Genomic DNA, 24,579 nt, shown 5'->3' on the forward strand with positions numbered 1-24,579 from the left:
GGAGAGCTAATTAGGTGACTTGCCCAAGGCCACCCAGCTAGTTAATGGTAGAACAGGGGTCTCTACTCCACCCCTTCTCATTCCCAAAACTGTTAAGGTTCATCATGCACCTCAACTATTTACTGAACATCTATTGTACATTCAGCTCTGGATTCACTTTATGATTGGACAGCATAATTCCAGTCTCCATCTGTGGGTCTTCTGGGTCACCTGGCCAGTCATTTTATGACTGTAGGTGAGTGGCCATTCTGCACCCAGTAGCATTCATTTTGAATCCAGTTAGGACAGCGGCATCTTCCCAAGCCAGCCCTTTACAATCCACTCTATTCACTTTCCTGGCCTCAAAACCTTGATGCTTTCCTTTATTGTTTGAAGGAAATATCTCTCTGAAATAATCTTCAGGATGATCATTAAAAAAAAAAAAAAAACTTTCTTTTTTTTTTCATTTGACTCAAATGGGAAACTCAACTCAGCTTTTTGAAAGTCAGAGTGGCCTTTGTGTTTAGAAATTAACTTTTTACAGCACCCGGGGGGTAGTTATTACTCAGTGGATACTTTTTAGGAATTTAAATGTGATCGATTAATTGATGGTAAAAATTATATTATGTAAATGCAAATCCAGAATTGAGTTTGGTGTTCGCAGAGGCCTGAAAACATTTTAAAAGGCCAGGGTAGGCCTGAGGAAATTGAGGTTTTAGTCATTGCTGTGAAAAAAAGGTGGAAAAAAAAGAACGAAAGAAAGAAAAAGTGAGTTTGCAAGAAACTCAGTAATAAAGGCCAGAATTTTCTTTTTCTTTCCTTTTTGGACAATGTTATCACGATCTGTTATCACAACCTAACTGTACCATAGAAACTCTGATATAAGGAATCCGGCGAGCTTTTGTTTGACCCTTTTTGTTAGAGGTTCTGCCCTCCGAGTCTTATCATGCTTATAAAGCTCATAAACACTGGAACCCCAAACAACTTAGGGAAATAGAAAGACAAAAACTGAAAGAGAAGAAGGGGGGCGAAGAATGGAGATAAAATGAAATTGAAGAGAGTAACACAATAGAATCTGGAGCCATTAATTTTTATAGCTGATGCAGCTACTAATATTTTATGAGGTTTGGAAATATGAGTATAAAAAACACCCTCATATCTGCCCTTGCTCGCTCTCTGTTGTTGTTTTAATACAAAGATAAGCGCATCATATCTTGTACCTTGAATACGGCCTTATTACAGTTAAACAACCGATGGTAGGAAAGATTCTGTGCATTGGAGTTTGTCCAAATCAGTGTCCTTTTGTTTTTGCTTAGTTTGGTTTTCCACCTTTTCCAACAAATTCATGGACCACATCATGTGCCATTTCTTTTTCTTTCTTTCTTTCTTTCTTTCTTTCTTTCTTTCTTTCTTTCTTTCTTTCTTTCTTTCTTTTTTTTCTTTCTTTCTCCCCCCCCCCCATTTTCTTCCTTATCAGAGCTTATTTCTGGTTAAATTGCAGCAGGGTTTGTGTTCACTAGCTTTCCAGGACTGTATTGCCTACAATGTCTCCATTTAAATGTAGATTTTGACTTTACACTGGAAAGGAAAGTGAGAGCCTTTCTGCCTTAGAATTAACACCAAGGTGAAAATATGAGCTTGAGGTTAGATGTCTTGTTTCCCTAAGCAGGGCTGTGTGAGCCCTGTTTGAATATTCTGAGCCATTTATTTACAAGTCGCCTTGTTCCTCATGAAGGGATAATGTTGCCCAATTTAGAGCTATATTCGTATTGAGACCACAGCACCAAACTTTAGGTCGAGGAAACCAAAATACTGAAGGGTAGCATAGAGACTGGTACACATACTGACTGGATGCCATGGGGGCTCTTCCTGAGACCCTTTGAAATTAATGATAAATAGGATTAAAAGGGTGTGTTTAAAAACTAGTGACATCTCTTTTCATTGTTCAGGAGCTATGTCTACTATGAAGAAGTGGAATAAAAATATATACGCTATAAATAAAGCTTAATCATGTATAGAACGTAAAGCACTTTGAATCAGATCCCCCACTTCACATACACTTTGTTTCAACTGGACTGTGGTAGGTATCTATGAAGTGAATTTTTTTAAAAGATGTATTTATTCATTTTGGGGGGAGAGAGAGAGAGAGAGCAGGGGGAATGGGAAAGAACCCCAAGCAGACTCCCCACTGAGCACAGAGCCTCCATCTTATGATCCTGAGATCATGACCAGAGCCAAAATCAAGAGCTGGACACTCAACCAACCAAGCCACCCAGGCACCCCGCTATGAAGTGCACTTTGGAGGGAATTAATGAAATTCATGATTTGCCTTCTCTGTCTCTCTCTGCCCCATTTTGTTGATATCCTGTTAAAAAGGGGGCACAATTAAGTTGCTATACTCACATCTAAGTAACTTAACACAGGCTTTTTTTCTCAGTTATTCATGAGACAATTCTCCCAATACTCCCAACTGATACTGACCTGGACACTCCGGCACCTTTCAAATGATTCAGTGAAGAAAATACATAATTTTGTCAAGAGCTCTTCAAATACCTTATCCCAGTGGGCTCATAAAGATATTTGTTCTCATAAAATCATGTATCTTGTTTGGCTTACCAAAAACATGATACTGCACTTCTCCTAATGCCCCAAATAGAGCCCAGATCCTAGCAGAGGGAAATGGTTCTAAGCTTTCATTATATATGGTTCTTAATCTGCCACCACATCCAAACTGAATGATTTTGTTCAAGCTACTTAACCTCTCTGTGCCCAAGTTTGCCCCTCTTTAAGTTGGGAATAATAATAGCATTTGCACCATGAGTTAATTTGGAGGATTAATTCATCATATGCATGGTGCAAAGCAAATGTTCAGAATTCACACTCACACCTTCCCCCTCCACCACATGTTGATATAGAATTCTTTTCTGGAGATTTGAGCCAGAGAGGAGAGAGAAAGGAATAGCTGTTGGCTAAAGTCAAGTATCATCTACTTTTTCTGGAGACCTTGATATAGGGAGAAAAAAGAAAGTACTTCCAGTGATAAGAAAACAGTAAAGGAGTCAAGTGAAAACCAGCAAATCCTGACAGAAATGAGAGAGGAGGAAAAATACAAAGGTAGGTATTTCAGTGAAGACCCCCAGATGTCCAACTCAGTTCAAAAGCCCAAGGTCTCTCAGGGCTAAAAAAATTAAAATTCCCTTCCCACTTTGACAGTCAGATCCAGAAAACCATCATTTGCACCTCATCTGGTCTAAATATTCCGTTTACAAATGGATGTTGTTCAGCATCGTGTGTTATGGATGCTTTATGTTTATTTAAGAACTCAGTTTCAAGGAATGTTTTCCAGACGTGTGGTTCACCACAATAGACAGCTGTTGATACTCAGATCCCATGAGCATTATAATATGTTCAAAAATTGCGACACTTTTAAAACCAGATGTTTTACATAAACTGCACACAGGGGAGAAAAGAGAGAGAGAGAGAGAAAGAAAAAAGGAAGGAAGAAAGAAGGAGAAAGAAAGGGAAGAAAAGGAGGAAGGAAGGAAGGAAGGACACAGGAGAAGAGGATTGCTATTTGATATAACAATAGAGCCCTTCGTGCTCATGGAAAATTCACAACAGATTGAAGTGAACCCCATAAAGCTTGTTCTGGGTTTTCTTCTACAGGAAAGGTGAAAGGAAAATCATTTTAACAGAAAAGAAAGTTCTGTCCTCAGTAAAGACAAGCAAGAGAGCTGTAGCTAAAGTCTGAAGGTCAACCACTGGCACTACTGTGGTTCAAGGTTTTTTACCACAGCTATTTTCTGGGATACACTGAGCATGCGTGTACTTAACTGGCTTCCAGCTCTTCTGAGGTTCTGTGTGTATCAATCAATTTTACAAACAACCTCCACTTCCCTCCTAAGAGTTCCTTTGGGTGGAAGTGGGCCTTGTGTGATGTGTTAAAGTATGTATGTATATGTGCAATAGAGTCTCATGGTTACAGGTGGAGCTTCTGGGGTCAGACTTCCAGGGTCCAAATCCTACCTCCACCATTACTGAGCACACATGGGCAAAATACTTTATCTAAGGATACTTTACTCCCTCAATAGAAAGGAGACCATAATGGCATCCACCTAATAAGGGAGCTAAAGCATTTAGCCCACTGCTTGGCACATAATAGATACCCAATACACTTTAGGTAATTTATGTGTAAGACTTTCTTCCTTCCAGTTCAAACCATTTAAGACTAACTTGCTTTGAAAGAAAGTTTGGCAACTATACATCATTCCCCGGTATAATTGGATAATTTAGGGTGTCCTCAAGTCAGTCTTGAAAATCACTGGTCCACACAATTGGAAATGATCAGTTTGGGGAGAAATGGAGCAGTAGCATGGTGTAATGGAAAGGTGGCATAATCATACAGCCCTGGGTCAATGCCTGGGTTCTGCACCTCACAAGCTGTATGGCTATTCAGACAGCCTCTTCCCCTTGGGCCTCAGTTGCATCCTTGACAATACCCCCTCTTCTCAGAAGGGGCATGATATTAAAAGGAGCCAATTTAGGTGAAGTGCCTTGCATACAGTAGGCACTCAGTGTGTATTTATTTTATTCTATTGTTTATATGGTTCCTGAAAAACATGTTTTTATGTATTTATCAAATGGCCTGTGCCCAAGTGCAGAATTTATTAAACTGTATTCTTCATATCTATCTCTGCTAAAAAAAAACAACCAACCAATAAAACAAACAAATGAAACAAAAATAATAAAAAAAATATCGGAGCAAAATAAAGCAAAATGTTTAATGGCTACCCATTGACCCTTATATAAATAGGGATCCCTGAGTGGCTCAGTGGTTTAGCGCCTGCCTTTGGCCCAGGGCGCGATCCTGGAGACCCAGGATCGAATCCCACATCGGGCTCCCGGTGCATGGAGCCTGCTTCTCCCTCTGCCTGTGTCTCTGCCTCTCTCTCTCTCTCTCTCTCTCTCTCTCTCTCTCATGAATAAATAAATAAAATATTTTTTAAAAAAATAAATAAGTTCATGACCTGATCCCTACTTACCTCTCTGATCCCATCTCTCACCATTTCACCCCATCCCATCCTCTCACGCAGCCACTTGAAGTGAGTCTCTTCTTACACATCTCCATCTCCTTCACTTCTGGCCTTTGTACTTCATGACACATTTCTATCCCATGCTGTCTTCAGGCTTCATGTCTTGGCTCAGACCACTTCTAGGAAGCCTTCTTCAAGGTGTGCCCCACTCCTTTGTGCTCTCTTAATATTTACTGCTAACTCCTATCCCAACCCAGAGTTTCTTGTATTATCCTTTCCTATTTGCTTCTCTTATTTGACTGTAAGCTTCTTCAAGGCACAAGTGGTGCCCTATTCACCATATTCCCTCAACAATCGGCACCTGCTGTCCCTGGAGAACTGAATGAATACTTGGTGAATGCATGAATAAATCACTGCATGGTTGGATGGATGGATGGATGGATGGATAGATAAGTATGTGGATAGATGGATGGGTAGAGATGGATGGATGAATCATCTGAGACTGGAAAGGTGAATCTCTGACCTCAGCTACCTAAAACATTTTTCATAGGTTGGTTGTGAGATCCAGCAGTTGAATGTGTCTCATAAAAACAACAGTGATAATGAATTAATTATGAACCCAGACCTTCTCTAGTTGCTAACTGACTTCGCACCTGGTAAGTTCTATATACTCCTCAGTGTTGCCCTCTCGGCTGTGTCAGATCGGCTCTGCCTATTTCTCCAGTCTCATCTCTCACCACTGGCTGCCTTTTTATCTTGCTTTAGACTCACCAGCATTAATCCTTGCTCCTCTACATCTTCAAAGTCTCCTTGCCTACAGTGTCTTGGGCATATTATTCTTCCATGTTCTCCTGCATGTTTCATCCTTTTGGGATGAGCTTCACTGTGGCTTTTTTAAAGTGAGTTTTTCATAATGTGCTGCATCCTTACCCATCCAAGCTGAGTAAGGCCCCTCTGCTATATGTACTTATGGCCTTTTCTTCTGCCCAACATAGCATTTACCACAATTCTAATTAGTTAGGAATTGATGTGATTATGGGCTTAACATCTCTTCCTCAGCCATGGTGTAAGCTTGAGGGACCAAGCATGGAGTATTCACTGCTGTAACTCCAGGGCACTGCTGTGGCTCAACAAAGAGTATGTACATAAGAATAATGTACATCATTGAAATTAATACATGGGGAGGAGAGTTCCATGGACACCATTACATTGTTTGCAAAGCACAGGATTGTTATTCAGTTGGCATGAACTAATATCATTGTTCCGATTGCTTATTCACATGTCCATTCTGTTTAGTCAGATCTGATTGGTTAGTTATACACCTGGTCAGGATCTTGGGTTTTATATCACATTTTTAAGTGGGGTTTATCATAGACCCCTATCCCCCCAAATGAAGTCAAGGTTCCCTCCTCCAGCATCTGAAAAAAAGCTCATATCATGGAAAGTTCTGAAAAGCCATCAGGGCTTCTGCCCACAGTCCTGGGCAATGAGTCAGTCTGTGTTTTCCATCTGTGCCTGCCTTGTATGTATTCCTGACACATGGTCCTTACCAGCTGTATGTTACACATGAAAGATATTCTGGGGCACTTGAAGTCATCGATGATTCATCTCTAGAGAATGAGTGGCTCACCAAGAAAGACATACATGGAACAGAACAACATACACAGCAGTTTCTCTCCTTTGAGGAAAAAAATATTAAAAAATGTCTGGGGAGAAACAGACCTCAGTGGTGCAAATGGCATGTGTGAGCATCTACCTCTGTTGTTACCAAGGTTTGAGGAGGAAGAAGAGGAAGAAAAGGACAAGTCAAACAGCTATTTCTACCTAAAATGAGAATGCACAGCCCTGCCCAGATGCTCCATCACAAATGGCAAAGAACAGGGTCAATAATAAGAAGGCAACACATACTGTTTACTGTGATCCAGGTACTGTACTGAGGGCCTGCTAGCATTCTTTATTAATTTATGAGCTTGGTACTGTTGTTATCTCATTTGTGTATGATCAAAACCAGTCTTGAGAAGGTTAAGTAACTTTCCTAAGGTCATTTATCTCACAAGGGGAAGTGGGATTCACCCTGGGATCTGAGTCCAGGTTGGTCCCTAACCTACTACATACCGTGTCAAGGAATCAAGTGCTCTTCTTTTGGACAAGGGAGACAGCAATGCTGGCATACCTAGGTAATCACTGAACGAGTATTTATCGTACACAGTCTATTTACCTAGTGCTGTTCAAGGTGCTGGGCATAGAGTGGTGGTCAGGTCACATTAGTTCCTTGACACCTGGAACGTGGTCTGGGGGAAATTAACTTTAAGCAATTAATTACATTGGGAGAGTCTTTATAAAGGAACATAGAAGTGGTGGAAACCCAGAAGCTAGCCAAGGGTATTGGATGTTCAGTCAGTAAAAAGGTACACCCTAGTATTATTTATCTTTACAACAGAAAAAAAAAAAAAGGCAGCCCATGAAATCATGATCAATGAATGTTGGAGAAGGGTCTTCCACTACACTGAGCTGGCTGTGTAAGCTCCATAAGAGCGAGAATGGTATTGGACCCATTTATTTCTTCATCTCTGATACATAGCACAGGGCCTGGCATATAAAAGATCCTCTCTCAACATTTGTGGATGAATGGATGGAAGAATTAATAAAGGTCACTGATGCCCAGAAGAAGTACAGTATGAACCTAGAAAGTTCCTATCACAAGAAAAAATGATTAAGTTGGAGAAAGAGTGGGGGAAAAGAAGAGTAGCAATGGCACCAGGGCAATGTGCCACCAAATCAGAGGTCTTCTAAGATGTTGGTACCAGTGCTTTTTCAATCAAGAGCCCAAAGGAGAGGAAGGGCTTGAGTGAGAGACCATTAGTTACAACATAGATGGGAGAGGACACTGTGGAAACTCATCATGGCTTACCAGCTTCCTCAAAGTCAAGATCCACATGGGAAATTAAGTGAGAAGGCCCGGTTGAAAATCCTTATCTTGCTCATAATTAAATAAAAATCTTCCATGGCCTGATGGGTGGATAAGTCCATTTACCATTTGGTGTTGAGCATCGGGTAGTAGATTAGAATTGTTATCACATTTACAATGCCCTGTTAAAAACAAGAGTTGCTACATTCTTACACAGGATATGGAACTAGCTATGTAAATGAGATTATGTAACTGATGTTAAGTAGGTAATTCAAAGGACAACACCTTTAAAAGGAGGAATTTCTTGTGAAATTTCATGACCCGAAAAGTTTAACAGAAACAACAGGATTAGAAAGTATCAGTAGTAGTAGCTGTAGTTGTTACAGAAGTAGTAGCAGTGATAACAACAGCGGTAGAAATAAAATAGTAACTGCTATTATTTCAACCTCCAGTAAGGAACAGGCCTAAGATATATGATACATGATATATATGCGAATGTGTGTGTGTGTGCGTTTCTAGAGAGACAGAAGGGGAGATCTTAATTCTAACAAAATCTATGATATTATATGTAGTTTCAGCAAATATTATTTCCCACCGTTTTTTATAATGGGGAAATGGAAGCATGAGTTGAGATTAAGGGTCCTGACAAAGGTGATATAGCTAGTAAGCAGCAAGACAGAGTCTGAATCACTGTCTGTGCAATACCAACAATCATCTTTCCACTGGATGCTATTGTTGGGACACATGTTGGAGGTTTTGAAGCTCAGAGAAAAGGGAAAGCTTGCTGGCAACTCAGTAAAGGCAATCATGAACAAACCAACACCATACTTGGTAAATACATATGTCTGGTTAGAGAGGACTGTGAAGGTTGGGGACAAAAGTACAGCTGGGTAGGAAAGGTTGACTGGGTTGTGGATGATCTGTTACCAGAGGATGGGGTCTAGACTCTATCTTCTTGGCAGCATAGAGCCTCTGACCCATTCTGAGTAGCAGCATAATTTGTTAAGAACTGTTTGTTGGATTGAAGTATTGGGAAAGGATGGAGGCGGGGAGGCCAGCCAGAAGGCTGTTGCAATAACTTACTGAACAGTCCTAGACTCATCTTGTCATCCCATTATGAAGAAACGTCTGTATTTGCCCAGGTCATTGACGTCAACTTCTCAACAAGACATTAAAGACCAGGTATGGTCTGATTCCATTTCTCTCTTTAGCATCCTCTAGTGTCTTCCACACATCCTTGCTCATGACAGTTTCAACCTCTGATCTTTTAGTTATTCAAGTTTTCTAAACTCCCGCCCAACTCACATATGCTACCTTTTTTCCTGAAAAATACTCTTCTGCGTTCTTCAGAAGATGAACTCCTATCCATCTTATACAACCTTCCGGTCTCAACATCAGCCCCACTTCCTCCTGGGAAATTTTCCTAACCCTTCTGAATGCTTGGATAGAGTCCTCATGCATTCACATAACCCCATGGCTTTTGCATTCACCTCACTTATTATCACAGCTTTCCTGAGTTTGGTCATATCACTTCTCATCTGCTTTTGTTGTTTTGTCATTTATTCCTTGAGCACTTACAGATCTGCTTTGAGTCCTCACTTCACAGAGGTCATGCTTTAATCTCTTGGAACAGTTGTCCAAGTGTATGCAATTGCCATTGCCAGTTTCCCAAAGATAATCTCACAGGATCACACTGTTTAAGCACATTCTAGCACAGGACACAATTGTCCCAATTTAACACTCAGGGGATGAAGAGTTTGTAGGATTTGGAGGGAAGCAATTTGCTCAATGGCAGAGTCAGCCCTTTAGTTGGTCTGTTCAAAACATCATATGTGCTAGAACCTTACTCAGAGGGCATGGACCAGCAGTATCAAAGACACCTGAGAGTTGCTAGAAATGCATAGTATCAGCCCCCCCAGACTTACTGAATCCAAATATGCACTTTGACAAAATCCCAGGTGACTGACATGCAGATAATTTATTATAGACAGTCTTCTACTGTCATAGAAGACCACAGGGCAATGCCTATTGCCATGAAGTTTATCCACTCCTATACTGGTGTCTTCAAATGTTGGGTTTTACTTATACTCTATGAAGAATGTCTTAGGGAAGATAGCCCACAGCTCGAGAGAGAAAGCCTTTGACTATATTTGAAGCTTCAGAGTTTGTTAATATTTTTCAAAATGTGAGTCTATGTCAGCTGAGATTTACTGCCTATTTGACGGGGAGAATGGCTGCCTGAGCAAACATACTGATCAATAATTCAAATTAAGAAATCCCATTTTTAACACTTACCCCAGACCAAAACGATGGCAGGGCCCAAGTTGTAATTATTACAAACTTCAGCTATTAGAGATTCCACTCTGATTCCTGTAGCCAGGAAAAGAGAAAGATGAGAAAAACCACTCTGCTTCTCTTAAGAGATTGTGCTTCTTGAAGACATGACCAATGGTTTGTATTATCCCTGTGGGAATCTTTCATTGTGGGCTGTATCATATTCTGAAAGAGTAGCACTGGGTCTCTGTTAATGAAGATGGAGACACTGGGTTGAGTGGAGAATATGAAGCTTGCAAGCACAACAGATTGTTTCCCAAAGATCCAGATATATCTAACGTCCTAAATGTGATTTTGAGGCACTCAACACTCTTGGGGTGCAATTTGTTTTCTGAGAGGACAGTTTAAGAGAACATGGTCTTCCCGGGCACCATGAGAAATGTGAGTTACATAGAAGGAAGAGTTTCCTCACAGCACAAGGCAGAAATCAATGAAGAGATTGTCTACGAGTGTCTCAGTTTTGGGAATGGCTTTATACACATAATGGATGGCTGCATGCTACAGAAGGATATTCTCTCTGGAGGCTGAGGGATGAAGCTGATGACCTTCAGCGGCATTTACCAATTTTTCTGGGTTGTAGCTATGTGACCAAGCCAAACTGTTTTGGAAATAAAAATAAAAAGTATAAATCTGTGGTTTGATGTTTGTGGCACAAAACAGAGTGCCAATTCTACTAACTTCAATACTCTTTTCACTGGAAATGGAGAAGTCCCGCATGAACGTAGAGTGCCCAGAGGAAACTTACATTCACTACTTCCAGAGCTTCCGTGCAGCTTCACTCTCTTGATTTATACTCTATGAGGGGACAACTACACTATTTTACCATCTTTGTAGAAAATGTATGTGCAACTTGGATCAATGTATTTAATCCTTTGAACAAACTCGGAAGCAGATGATCTCTCTTTTATAGATGAGAGTCATAGGGCTCCGAGAAGCTATGTTCTTCAGGTCACCTGCCTCAGCTTCTGTGAGTCTGAATGGGAACCCAAGAAGTTTTACTCCAGGTTCAGTATTCTTAGCCACTAACTAGAGGAAACAGCATTGAGAGCCAGGCGCTGTCCTAAGTTTTCAGGTTGATAAGAATAGAATACACAGAACACATAAGCGCTAAGGAGATACGGAGGAGCTGGGTGGTCTTGGAGGTAACCTTTGAAGAGAGGTCCTGTCCCAGATAGGCCATGGGTAGAATGCCCCATTGTATAATACTCTGTCACAGAAATAGTTAAATAGTGCACATTACCATCTAGATGTATATAAAATGAGGAGCGCTTTTGTTTGAAAGTAACAGAAAACCTGACTCCAGAGGCTTAAATAAGTGAGGACTTAGTTTTCTCTTATTGCATGAAATCTGGTGGTAGGAAGTTTCTGGAATTAGTTTAATATAGTGGTTCTCAACTAGGGATGATTTTTCATATCCCCCCCCCCCCCGCCCCCCGCAACACATGCGCACACACACTCCCCACAGGAACATGTGGCAATGTCTGGATATATTCTGGGTTGTAACAACTGGGAAACCTGTTTTTCATTGTCACTAAGTGCTGCTGGCATCTAGTGGGTAAAGGTCAGTGATGCTGCTTAGCATTCCATAGTGAACAGGTCAGCTTCCACAACAAAGAATTATCTGGCCCCAAACGTCAATAGTTCCGAGAATGAAAACTCTGGATGTAGTAGTAAATAATAGCAAGGCCCATCCCTGCATTTCTCTGGACCTTCACTTCATGGTCTCAAATTAGCTGCTGAGCCGTACCTTCGTTTGAACCAGGGTGATGAGGCATGGGAGAAAAGGTAGCTGCCACAGATGTGTCCTTTCTGTTTGTTGGGAAAAGAAATGCCTTCCCAGAACCCTGAGAAGACTGCCACTTCCATATGACTGGCCAGAACTGTGACCCCATAAGGGATCTGGGATAGATAACCTCTTGCTCGGGACTGGGCTCACTGCTGCCCCAAATAATCTCTGGGTTGGTTGGCAAGGAAGGAAAGGATGGGGTGGGTCACAGCTAGTGTGTGCCGTGTCAGGCTGATGCATTGAACTGATATTCCTCACAAATGCAGTAGTTCTTTCCAATCAGTCCTATAGAAGCCATAAAAAGTATAGTGACCACGCCCTTTTAATGGTGTTAAACTGAGTGGCCTCCTTAGTCTGCCAGTATCTCTATTTAAAGGGCTAGTCCCATCTCCCCAAAGCAAGTGTTTTTAAAGCCTCTTTTCCCATTGATAAATTGTCTCAGCAGAGACAGATTGAATTATTTATCTAGACTCTAAAAATCAGTATGGGCTATTCTCAACACGGCTGTGGTCCAATTTTAGAAAATGTATTTGTGGTGCAATAAATAACAATATTAATCCCAGACTCCTTTTATTGCTGTTTGATTCATTCATTCAACAGATATATAGAGGGCTCTGATTCTGACTGCTTGGCTTAAGTATTAAATCACGAACATGGCAAAATTTCCAGAGTGTAAACTCCTTGAAGGAAAGGATCACGTATTCTTGACCATCTGGATATCCAGGGAGCCTGGCTCACTGAATGGCTCATGAATGAAAGCATCCAGTCTTGTCTTCATGGGGACTGTGTTCCAATTGAGGATGCCAGTGAATATGGAAGGTACTATGATACTTCTCGGAAGCGTCAGGTCCCCATCCAGCTTTGAGGGAATTGGGGAAGATTTCCAGAAGGAAAGACTACCTAATGTGAAACCTGAAAGAAAAGGAGTCAAGATCAATGTATCTGTGTTGTACCCACTCACTCAGAGCACCTCTACCCTTATGCATATTATATTTAATATATATTTATCATAAAATTGTATCTATAATTTTATTTAGGGAGGTAGACAACTCAATATAAGACTTTAAAATGTCCTCTAAGTTCCAACAATTTGTGGGTCTATGATTTCAGTTCAATATTTCTGGCTGGAATAACATCAAGAAAGCCTTCTTTCTTGAAGACAGAGACAGAGGAGAAGAGAAAGGAAAAGCTAGACACTCAGATTCCCTCTGAGTTTTTGCATAGGTTGTCTCTGTAGGTAGATCAGAGGGGTTGCTGACTGCCAACAAATATGTTTCCACTTTGCTCACCCCCTTTGCCCCCTCACCCTTCTCAGCCCCTACATTCTGGCATCCGATTGTCCAAGAAACGGCAACCTTTTCCTGTCTTCCAATACAGAGCCCCCTCTTGGGGACACTTTCATGACATTTTTGGTTGGAGCAGCTTCTGATGCTTCCGTGTAGGAGGGAGTGAAAATTCTCTCCAGATTATTCCATTTGCCATGTGTGAGGAAGACTCCATTGCCAGAAATGGATTCACCAAGCAAATGACCCATGACTCAGTTCTAGAGTGGTCTCAGTCACAAAGTCTTTGTTGACCTTTTGGCCTAAAGAAGATTTGATTACATCCACCATGTCCGTTGTATATCTATCAGTGTGCTTACTAATAGTGCTTACTCTATCACACTTACTTTTAACCTATCCAATCTATGGCATTCGGGTATTTGATGAGCTCTATTATTCCTGCAGTCATTGAACTAATATTTATTGAACACCTACTGTGTGCTCAATGAGCACAATGGTCAATGGGACGGACACAGTAGTCCCTGTCCTAATGAATATTACATGCAGGAAGGGAAGACATTCAATTAGATACTTGATTGTAAAAAAGTGCAATGAGAAACAGAGAAGAGTGCTTGGATGATCATGTGCCATGGGGACCGCTAGCAAGGGCCCTGGCATATGTAGCAAGTCAGGGGGGGTCCCCACAAGTAGTGCTATGTAAGCTGAGGGCAATAAAATAAGGACAAAGACTGTGTCTCATCTGTCTTGTGTCTCTAGGGCCTGGTATGCCTGGCACACAAAAGTTTGTGTGAACCAGAATAAATGAAGAAGTCTGCTACTGAAGTATCTTCCTGCTCCTCTACCCCTCCCCATTGGTTCACTGGTTGCCTACAAGTCCTCACCATCCCTCTCTATTCTAAGGCAGCCTCCCAGCTGGCTCCGTCACCTCTGCTGCTGGACCCTCCCTCCAGCCTCTGCCACGATGAGAGCCTTAAATCACAAAATGGGTTATGTCATTCTTTTGCACAAATCCTCTCATGGCTCTCAGGGTAGACCCCACATTCTCTATCCTGCCTCATTGAGGCCTCTGTTTCCATAGCATAGATCTTCACGCAGATTCCTCAATTTGTCACACTCTTTCTCTCTGTTGTACATTTGCACCTGCTGTTCTCTTTGCCCCAGTGGCATTTCTGTTTTCCCTCATGTGGTGAACACACTAGCTTGCTTGCAGAGCCCACATGTGGAATGCTATCTTGGTTATGTGTCATAGGTAGGCTCTCGTCATGATTGTGTCATGATTGTTGATGAGCCTTGCATCCCCCAGTAGTTTGTGGGAGCCTTCTTCAAGATGGGAATGTTTTTATTAGCCGTTTTTTCCCTGGCATTTTTATCTGAAGTGCAATAGGGAGCCTATAATGTTTCTGAAAGGAAAGGGCATTTTCACTGCCTTCTAGAATATTCACTAGATGACACAAATTAATAGCCCTTTGTTTTCTAAAAGTGATAGCTAGTACTATAGGCAAATCTTATAGTTGTTTATTAAGTACTGAAAAAATTTTATGAGCAGCAGCAGAATGACTACATTTGGCTTTAGTTTATACTGTACATACTTACTTCAAAATGAAGTGAATATCTTAGCAATATCTGTGCCAGGGTCTCTTGCCTAGAGAAGATCTTCCAAGGAACTCTGAGGAACACCAAGACAAATGGACACATTTCAAGAGCATCTTACAGGCCTTCTTTTCCAGAAAAGCATCTGAAATAGATGGCTCTTGCCAAAGGCTTTATTTTCCAATAATTTGCTGGAAAACTGAAATAGGAACAAATCAGATTTTCTCCTTGAGAAGAGGACTCTGAGCCAATGGAAATAAGCAAGCCAGCTCCACCCTTGCTGGGTGAGGATGACACAGCCCAAGAGCGAAGATCACCTGCAAACCCTCCAATTAATTGGGGTATTTTCTTAATTGGTCATCAAGAAATGAAAGTATATATAGTACTCTACTTAGTATCACTGTGATCACTTTACAAGGTCGATTTATCATTGCCACTTGTACCTTCTGTGGAAGAATGCTTTACTGCTGAGCCTAGAGCTCTAATGAACTTGAACTTCACAATAGCTACAGGAAATTAAGCAGTGTCATCTCAGAAGACACCAGCCCATTCATCAAGTTAATACTAGGCTTCCATGAACAGGATGTTCTGGGGTTAGTGAATCTTTTGAAGCATGTGGTGACTCAACAAAAATATCTGATAATTTATATAATTGACCATGCATGATACCTGTTTGCCCAAAGATCCCAACAAGACAGCTAAGAAGTGTTGTTTTGTTTCTGATTTCAAATCCCATCTGGCTGCATCAAAGTGTTATTTGTAAAGAGAATTGCTGCCTATTTCAAATGGTGATTCAAAAGGGTTTTCAAAATAAAATTGGAAAGAAAGAAATAAGGCTTATTTGATGTTAAAGAGCCAAATTTTACCTTATCATATTGTCTCTCCTTATAGAGATTCAAACACTTAAACACTTAGAATCTTGAATACTGGAGTGATCATTTCCATCAAATTCCAAGAATTTTATCCAGTCCAATTCTGCTAGTGATAATGTTAATAATATATTTTTTAAAAGTTCCAAGCATGAATTATTTGCAACACAAGTTTGATGGTAATAGCATGCATCATACATTAGTTCTTAGCTGAATAATGCACGGCTTGTGCAATATGGGTCGATAGAATTTGGATTTCTCCAAATCATTTCCCTCTGCTCTCTCATAGGGAAGACACTCCTGTGAGGTTAGTCCTGCTGTGATAGCAGGCAAGCTCAGTTACGTTGCTTGATGTCAAAGGAAGAGCAATGCCTCATTTCAGGATTATGCACTCTGTGTCCAAGATACTACCTCAGTGCTCCAGAAAACAGTTATTAATTAATTGATGAGGATTTATTTTCCAGACACATTGCTAGAACATGTGCTCCAATTGCTGCATGAGCAGGGCAAGTTCAAGTGGAAAGAGGACATAAGATAGCAGCATATTCTTTGACCAAACAAAAACAAATCAAAAGTGCACCAGGATAGTAAAGCTGAGAAGGTTGCCCTTGTAAAACACATCTGTAGTTCCCCCAGATGGTCAGGTCTTTTCTGCCCCTTACTTTCCACCTCTTCTGTGTCCACTTCCTGATTCATCTCTGCATCATCTTTCTCTTGATCTACATTCAAAAACTGTTCTCCCAGGTTCTCATCAGATTTTTCCATTGCTAAATGCCCAGTGCCTACAATATTGCCTGATACATATTAGATATTCAGTAATTGTTGAATGACCTGAATGTATACTTAGGATTGGATAAAAGGCCCTACAGAATGATAATATGTATCTCCCTCCTGCATGTGTTGATTCTGATAACATGCATTTTCCCAAAGAGGGTTGGGCTGGTTCAGTTAGGCACTGCTGCCTTATCTGCACAGAGCTCTCACATCAGGCTACTCCACAGATCCTCTAGTGTCATCCATCGCTTGTCCATCTTTGGATGTGAGACTCTTGTCTAATCATCTATGGCCTGATGAGTGAGGCACAAGGCATCAAATGACAGCCTCTGCCTAAGGACCAATCTTGTGTCTTGTGTGGTTTTTTTTTTTTAATTTATTCATTAGAGACACACAGAGAAATTGAGAGAGAGGGGGAGAGAGAGAGGCAGAAACACAGGCAGAGGGAGAAGCAGGCTCCATGCAGGGAGCCTGACGTGGGACTCGATCCTGGGTCTCCAGGGTCACACCCTGGGCCGAAGGCAGGTGCTAAACCACTGAGCCACCCAGGGATCCCCTTGTGTGGTTATTTATAGGCATAGCAAACATTCAGGTGTTCTGGACACCTCTTTGGTACATCAACAAATATGTATAATCATCTGTTTTGTGCTCAACCTTGTGCTAGTTTCTATAGACATCAACAGAATAGAATGAATGGTTAAAGATGTCTCCTAAGCAAGAAGGAAGGATTAGAGTGGGGCCCATGGAAACCTCTAGGAGTGATGGGTATGCTCATTATCTTGATTGTGGTCATGACTTGATAGGTATATACAAATATCAAGGCATTAAACTATATTATTTAAATGTATACAGTTTATTGCATATCAATTATATCTCAATAAAGCTGTTAAAAATGAAGTAAAAAGATGTCCTCCAGAATGGTGAGACAATTGTTTCTAAGGTGTGGCCATTCCTCAGAATCCCTGGTGGTGGTGGGGATATTCTTACAACCTCCCAATCCACAGTGTTTGTCTGAAAGTTAGATGAAAAAGATACTGATCTGAAGTAATTATAACTGAGTCATAAGGACAGGCCAAATTAAACACATGCTATTTAATGTGAAACAACTTCTTTGTGACTGGAAAGCTCATGGCACATGTATGTGATTATAGACAAATGACTTCACAGGACAGTACATAGCCAAGAAGGAGGACATTTCACTGACAGTAAATTCAACAGTGCACTGTGATTGTCAAAAAGGAACAATCAAAAAGTATGATTTTAGGGTGTGTTATCTAGAAGAAGGAAGGAGATAGTTTTGTTCTCCTTCTGTGTTCTCTACACTGCTGGAATATTTTTGTTTTTGGTGGAGCACATATTGATAGGGATATTTGGGTGGGATTTTTAGAGGACACAAGTCAGGATGATGAAAAGAGTAAAGGTAGTATAGCACAATGAAGAGTAGAAGGAGCTAAAATGTCTAGCCTAGAGAGCACCTTCAGTTATTTGCCAACTACTGGGGGAATGAAATTTGGTAGTTGCTGGGCATTCTCCAAACATGGAGCAAAAGCCTTGAATCTGTGAGTCTGCAGAGCAAGCCGGTGAGGAGACATGGGCTCACTACATTCACCAATTTTTTTCCGGCTCTCCACCTTGGAGAGACATGGAAGGATTGCACTTCAAAATCAGGCATAGCCATGTAACTTTCTCTGGCCACTGATGTGTGAATGCAAATGATATATATGATTTCTGGGTGGAAGCATATACCAGCTGGGTCAGACCCATCAGATCCATGAGCTGGGTTACTGAATGAAGACAGGATAGGTCAAACCCTATCCCTAGCTAGACAGCAGGCCATATCTCACACATGCCCACACAGCCACAGGAAAAATGAAACCTTAGTTATCTAAAGCTACTGAGATTTGGGAGCTGTTTGTTACTGTAGCAAGACAAAGCTCACCCTGACTAATACAGATAGTAATTTGTATCTTGGTATTTCCAATGAGGAATAATCCTATCTTCAGTCAGTGGTGGATCTGTGATGAGAATTCTAATAAGGCTGGCTCCAATTCACACACACTTCATGGCACACAGAGGGGTTAAATCTAAAGTGCAACCTTTGGGCAGAAGAAGGAACAAAACTAGGAGGTAAAATTTCAGCTCAACATAAAGACATCACAGCCCTAGTCAGTTGACAATAGAAGAGACTGCAGGGAGGTTTCTGCTCCCCATCTCCAAAAGTGTGGAAGCAGAAGCTTATCAACTGCTTTTCTAGGATGTGGCAGGAGGCCTGGAAAGTTGTTTGGGCTGAAAGACTTGTTAGTTTCCTTCTAGTCCAGATGTCCTAGGAGTCTGCACCTTTTAAGCAGTAGATATGCCTGGAAGGTGCTTCATAAACACTAGCTGACTGCATAAAGCATTCTCCACCAGGGAGGGACAGACACAGCTCCTTCTCAGCAGCTAGGTAACTGGTAAATTAAATCAATGTTGATGGCCCATATACCCCACCTAAGTTTGGCAGAGCCTCTTCGAGTCCTCAAATATTAATTGCAGAAAATAATTTGTCTGCTCCAGGTAGTAATACTGCCTACAGCTGCAGGTCAATCTTTATTCTCTAAGATCTCCCGAAAGCAAAATACATTTTTATATTTCTATTTCATCCATGACTCCCCCACCCCCATCCACCATCTCCACCCCAGCCCAGGTTAATAAACACCAGTGTTTTGTTGTGACCAGCAATTCTTTCTGCATTTTCAATTCCATTTTCCTTTGGTGGGATACTGAGACCCGCGCTCCCCGAGCCTGAAACTCGAAGCCACATAAATCATAGAGCAAGGAGATTTTTATGCAAAATAAAGCACTTTCCATGCTTTTTCCCTTGCAATGATTACATGATTTTCCCCTGAAACTGAACAATATATGTTTCATAAATAGATCCCTCTCTCTGTAAGCAAACCTTGGAAATGGATTATTTGTTTGGTTTGCATTTTGTCTTTCAGGGTTGCAGCTACGAGAAGCCAGTTCTCATAGGCTCACCACAAAGAGGAGGGATTGAGAGGGCTGAGAGTCATCATGGAGACTGTCCTATGCACTGGGGCTTGCTCACTCCAAGCGGCACATTGCCTGTTAGAACCCAGATCATGAGATACTCAGAAAGCCTTGAAAAGAGTTCATTTCTAATCTCAGAGGGGGTGGTTCTCAAGTTATCAGTGAGGGGGAGAAAAAAAGAAAAGAATGGTAAAAAAAAAAAAGGATGTATTTTAACATCTGAAAGTTTGTAGTCTTTCCAAGCAGATGTTTATTTTTAGTAACCCCATGTCACTTCTGAAAAAGAAAGTTCAGTATTTGAGAGAAGTTATCATTCCCTGCTAAAGGTACCAAACTGTAGAAGTCCACAGCATTCTTTACAGGGTGACACATGTTAGGTACACAGTCAGCTGAAAAAAAAAAAAAAAAAGACGACAGTGATCACTTTGAGAGAAAGGGCACATTTAATACAAGGATTATGAGTGCTCAGTTTTGAGATACCCTGAAAAGAGTTACCCCTCATTTCACAGAGAACGCCCCTAGGACAGGATGCCAGCTGCCATAGAAGTGGGGATGGTGTTGAGGTCTCCTGGATCTCTGACTTAACATGTCCAGAGGCCACGTGAGAACCAGGGCTCCCTGCCCAGCTTGACTAAAGAGACCAAGTCATTTGATTCCCAGGACAAAGGGGCCTCATCAGAGTGGACACGGCCCAGCAGGGAAATCCTGACATCACACAAAATAGAGACAACCTCATTATTCTGGAATGTGAGGGGTTTAAGGGAGAGCAGAGTTGAAAAGTGCCTTTGTGCCTTACCTAAATCTGAACGAAGCCCATGAGTTTTCAAGTATCATTGAGGAAACAGTAAATAATTTCATCACCTACAGGACACGAAACATTTGACGCGGATTGTGGATTTGTCCGGCTCAAATTAGCCTTCTGTCTCTTAAGGCCACAATACAGCCTAGTGGCTTCAGAACAGGGGCCCCTGGTGTCAGACTGCCTGTTCAGATATTACTACTAGTCACCCAGAGATGGCTTTGCACAAGAACTTTTCTGAACGCCCTTCACTCATCTGTAAAATGGGATGCAAATGAATTATTGTCAGGGTTTGTGCAATTCCTGGCATAGACTAAGCGATGTTATAATCATTATGATCGCACCACCATCCTCATTATGAGGAAAGATTTCCTAAATATCTCGACTGGCTACCCCGTTGCTGCTCTAATGATCCTGATATGAAAATCCATATGCATTTAAAAATACAAAGATCCTAAACATTGTGATAAAAAATGCCAGGGTGTTGAAAGCCTAAGTTCTTTACATTCAAATGCATCAGTGCATGTGCTAAAACTGAACTGAATCTTGGTTTCTACATTAATAAATAATTAGAATGCCTGGTATCAGGTAGGCTGTAAAATAAGCGGGGCTATATATGTAAACGGCCAATGCAATCGCTGGCACACAGCATGGCCAGCGTGGTCCTGCTTCCCTGCCCAGCCTTTTCATGAACTCATATTCAGGATCTGTCACTTGACAGCCTTTGATAGTGTGGGGAGGGGGTCCAGGAGCAACACACCCTACCCAGTTGTTCCTGAGAAGGACACCCCTGGAGTAGGGGCCTAACGCTGATATCTCTACTCTCGAAAGCTTCACGCCTTGCTGCGGCTGCCTCTGAACACAGCGTTGAGGCCTCTTTCCCTTCATCTTTTGGAGTAAAGGCTTTTAGGAGCAGCTAAAGGGCTTACGCCTTTCTCTCACCCCCATCATACAAAACCAAGCAATGTGTACACATGCACGGGAAACATTCATTAGGTGCTCATTGGAGGAGTGAATAATAGAACACTGCCTTCCCCTGTTGTTGAACATAGCAAGCTATATTATACTTACTGATTTAATGTCATGTCTTTCCAGGCAGCACCTATATGCTGATTTTACTTGGTGTCATATCCCCAGGCTAACCACAGGGTCTGGCACTCCCTGGGTGCTTAAGAAATGTTTGTTTTGTGAATGAATGAAGGAATGAATAAATGAGTAAACCATGGAGTGGCTCAATGAATATTTAATATTTAGGCTAAATAAAACATTTGCCATCTGATGACTTGGGTAAGTTGGGATATATTTATCAGCTCATTAAGTATATGGCAAAGAATCAGTCATTGAACTTGTCTCTTTGTAAAATATGATTTGGGGCCTGTAATAAACCCAGAATTATGCATGCATGAAATAAAACTTTGGTTGTAGGCTTTCCATAACGAATCTGTTCGTCTATGTTCCATCCTGATTTGAAGATCTTTTTCTTTAAAGTCTGTTGTCTTTCCTATCTTCTCATCTCACCCCCCTTCAAGAACGGGCCTGTAAATACCAGCAGACTTTGTTGTCGATGTTTTCTGGGGTTTAAAAAAAAAAAAGGCATTAAATGGCATGTGATTTATTTCATAGACAATTCAGACTTTCTTTTATAGCGTGGAAAAAAGCATAAGGGACACATCAGAAATAAATGTCTGAACACTACTAAGTACTGGCAAGGATGTCAAAAGAGCTCTCACACACTGATGGTGAGGTTATGTGATAGCAAAGCTACTTTGGAAATCTGTTTGCAGTTTCTACTAAAACTAAAAGCATATATCTACCCTGTAATCCAGGAACTATATTCCTAGGAATATTACCCACTAAAAATGGAAGCATATGTCCAAAACAGACATACACGGGATGTTTCTAGATGTACTTCCCTTAGTGAGAAGATAAATAGATGTGTTTTCTCCATTTGACGGGATACTATATAGCAGTTAAAAAGAACATATTGTTGGTACAACAGTACCATCCATTTCAAATTAGTCTGAAAGATTCTCATCGATAATTTAGTGCATGAGACGAAGCAGACACAAAAGAGTACATACTGTATAATTCCAGTTACAGAAAGATGAAAAATAGGCAAAACTAATCAATGATGGTACAAGTGTGAAGAATGAATGGAGGAAGACTATACTTAGGAGAGACATGGGGGAGCCTTCTGGAGATCTGGAGATGCTTCTTGTCTGGTTCCCAGTGGTGATTGCATAAGGAGTACATGTCATCAAGCTGTGGACATAAGATTAGTGCACTTTACATACTTTGCTGTATGTGTATTATTCTTCACTTAAAAAATTTAAGTGGCAACAAATGTCAGGATTCTCTAACTATTTATTTATACTACTTATTTACTCCTTTTTAAAAAAATTTATCCCTCTTTATTCATTGGCACCATCTTCTTATTTCTTTAAAATATCATAAATATCTTTTGGTGGGTTTTCGAGGTATTATATTAGTAAAGTCAACTACTCTGATATTTGTCATGTGGAACTCTCAGCTATGAGGACAGTTTCTAAGACTCATAGAGCAGTATGAGCTTGAACTCAGGAGCCGTGAGAACTGGCTTTGCTCTGTACTAGCTGTGTGACATTGTTGGGCACATATCTTAACCTCTTTGAGTTTCAATCTATTTACCCAGGAAGCAGGAATAATATTGGGGTGACCTCATAGGGATCGAATGAGAAAATATACGTGGGTAGCTCAGTGCTTGGCACAGCATAAAAGGTGACTAGTCATCACATTAGTAGTATTAGAAATAGTGGTTGTAACAGTATGAAGAGCAATCACAAAGGTAGTAATAGTATAACTAGAGTCACATTGGCCTTTCCAAACCAGAACTTAGATTGCTGGGTTTTGAGGGGAAGGCATCAAGGAGGGGGAGGGAGGGGGGAAATCTGAGTGCTGTGAGTAGTAATGATACTGTGGCCATATCCACATCAGAATGGAAACCTCTGAGCTTGGCTTGGAAAATGGAGAACACAGCCTGCAAGACATTTGTTCCTGGATCTGGAATACCCCATACTTAAGGCAGGACATTTATCCATGTTCCTGGTGTCACCAGAGCCCAAAGTAAAGCCAGATGTGCCATGCCCCAGTCTGAACCCCAGTCTGTGGTTCAGTGGGCAGATGGATCACATAATTCTCTGTAATGATTCTCCCTCAGCGGGCTGCCACAGGACAGTGCGTGATTACTGTGTAAAAAAGGAAACCAGGGGTTAAACCTTGGTGGAATCCGTGTCTGGTTAGATCATTTACATTCATAATTGCTTTCCGTCACCACAGTGGAGTGTGTCTGGTTGTTCATAATGGGAAAAGTGATTTGCTGTGGTGTGCACATGGAGAAGGCCGTGTGACTCAGAGGTCCAGGCCCGGCTCCGGGAACCAGTGTGGCTGAGCCCCTGCTTGGACTGATTTAGTCTGAGATGTTACCACTCTTCCTGGCAAAGCCTTTAACATTCAGAGACGAGAAGGGCCGTGAATTCAATCAGAACATAAAAGATAGGTTGATAATTCTCACAGCAAGTCTTGCCATTGTCAACAGTAATGGAAGCTGTCAAATGTTTAGCCTCCACTATGAGCTAAGCACTTTATGACCTCACACCTAGTCTGACTGTCTAGACATGATCATCCCCATTTTAGAGAGGAAGAAAAGAAGGCTTATAGGATTGAAGTCAACCTTCTAAGTGACAGAGCCCCAAATCCCATTCTTTCATGCCTGACTCCCAAGTCAGGGCTTCCCCAGTGGAACCTGGTAGAGTATTTTAGAGTCTGACTTTTGGTTGGCTAGGACTGGGCTCTACACTCAGGCCCTCCTCAAGAATGATCTGATTGCTCTCCTCAGAGGGCTGTGTCTGGATCAAACCAGGGATTCTCCTTGCCAGTTCCCAATCCCCAGCCCAAATATTATATCCATTTGAGAAGGGTTTTAAGTCCATAGTGGCCCTTCTTTGTCCAAGGAAGCTGACTGCATGAGGAGTAATCTGCAGGAAAACTTGGAGTCAGAATAATTCAATTTTCTCAGGTTGAGTCTCACATATACTTTCAGATTCCTGGAAGACCCTACGATGAAAAGAAAAGACCACCAAAATGTGGATACACATTCCAGTTCACTGGAGTGCCATATTGGTTGTAGCTTGAGGACAAAGGCCAATAAATGAGAGTAGC

This window comes from Canis lupus, chromosome 5, assembly GCF_003254725.2.
Source record: "Canis lupus dingo isolate Sandy chromosome 5, ASM325472v2, whole genome shotgun sequence".
In the NCBI taxonomy this organism is placed as follows: Eukaryota; Metazoa; Chordata; class Mammalia; order Carnivora; family Canidae; genus Canis; species Canis lupus.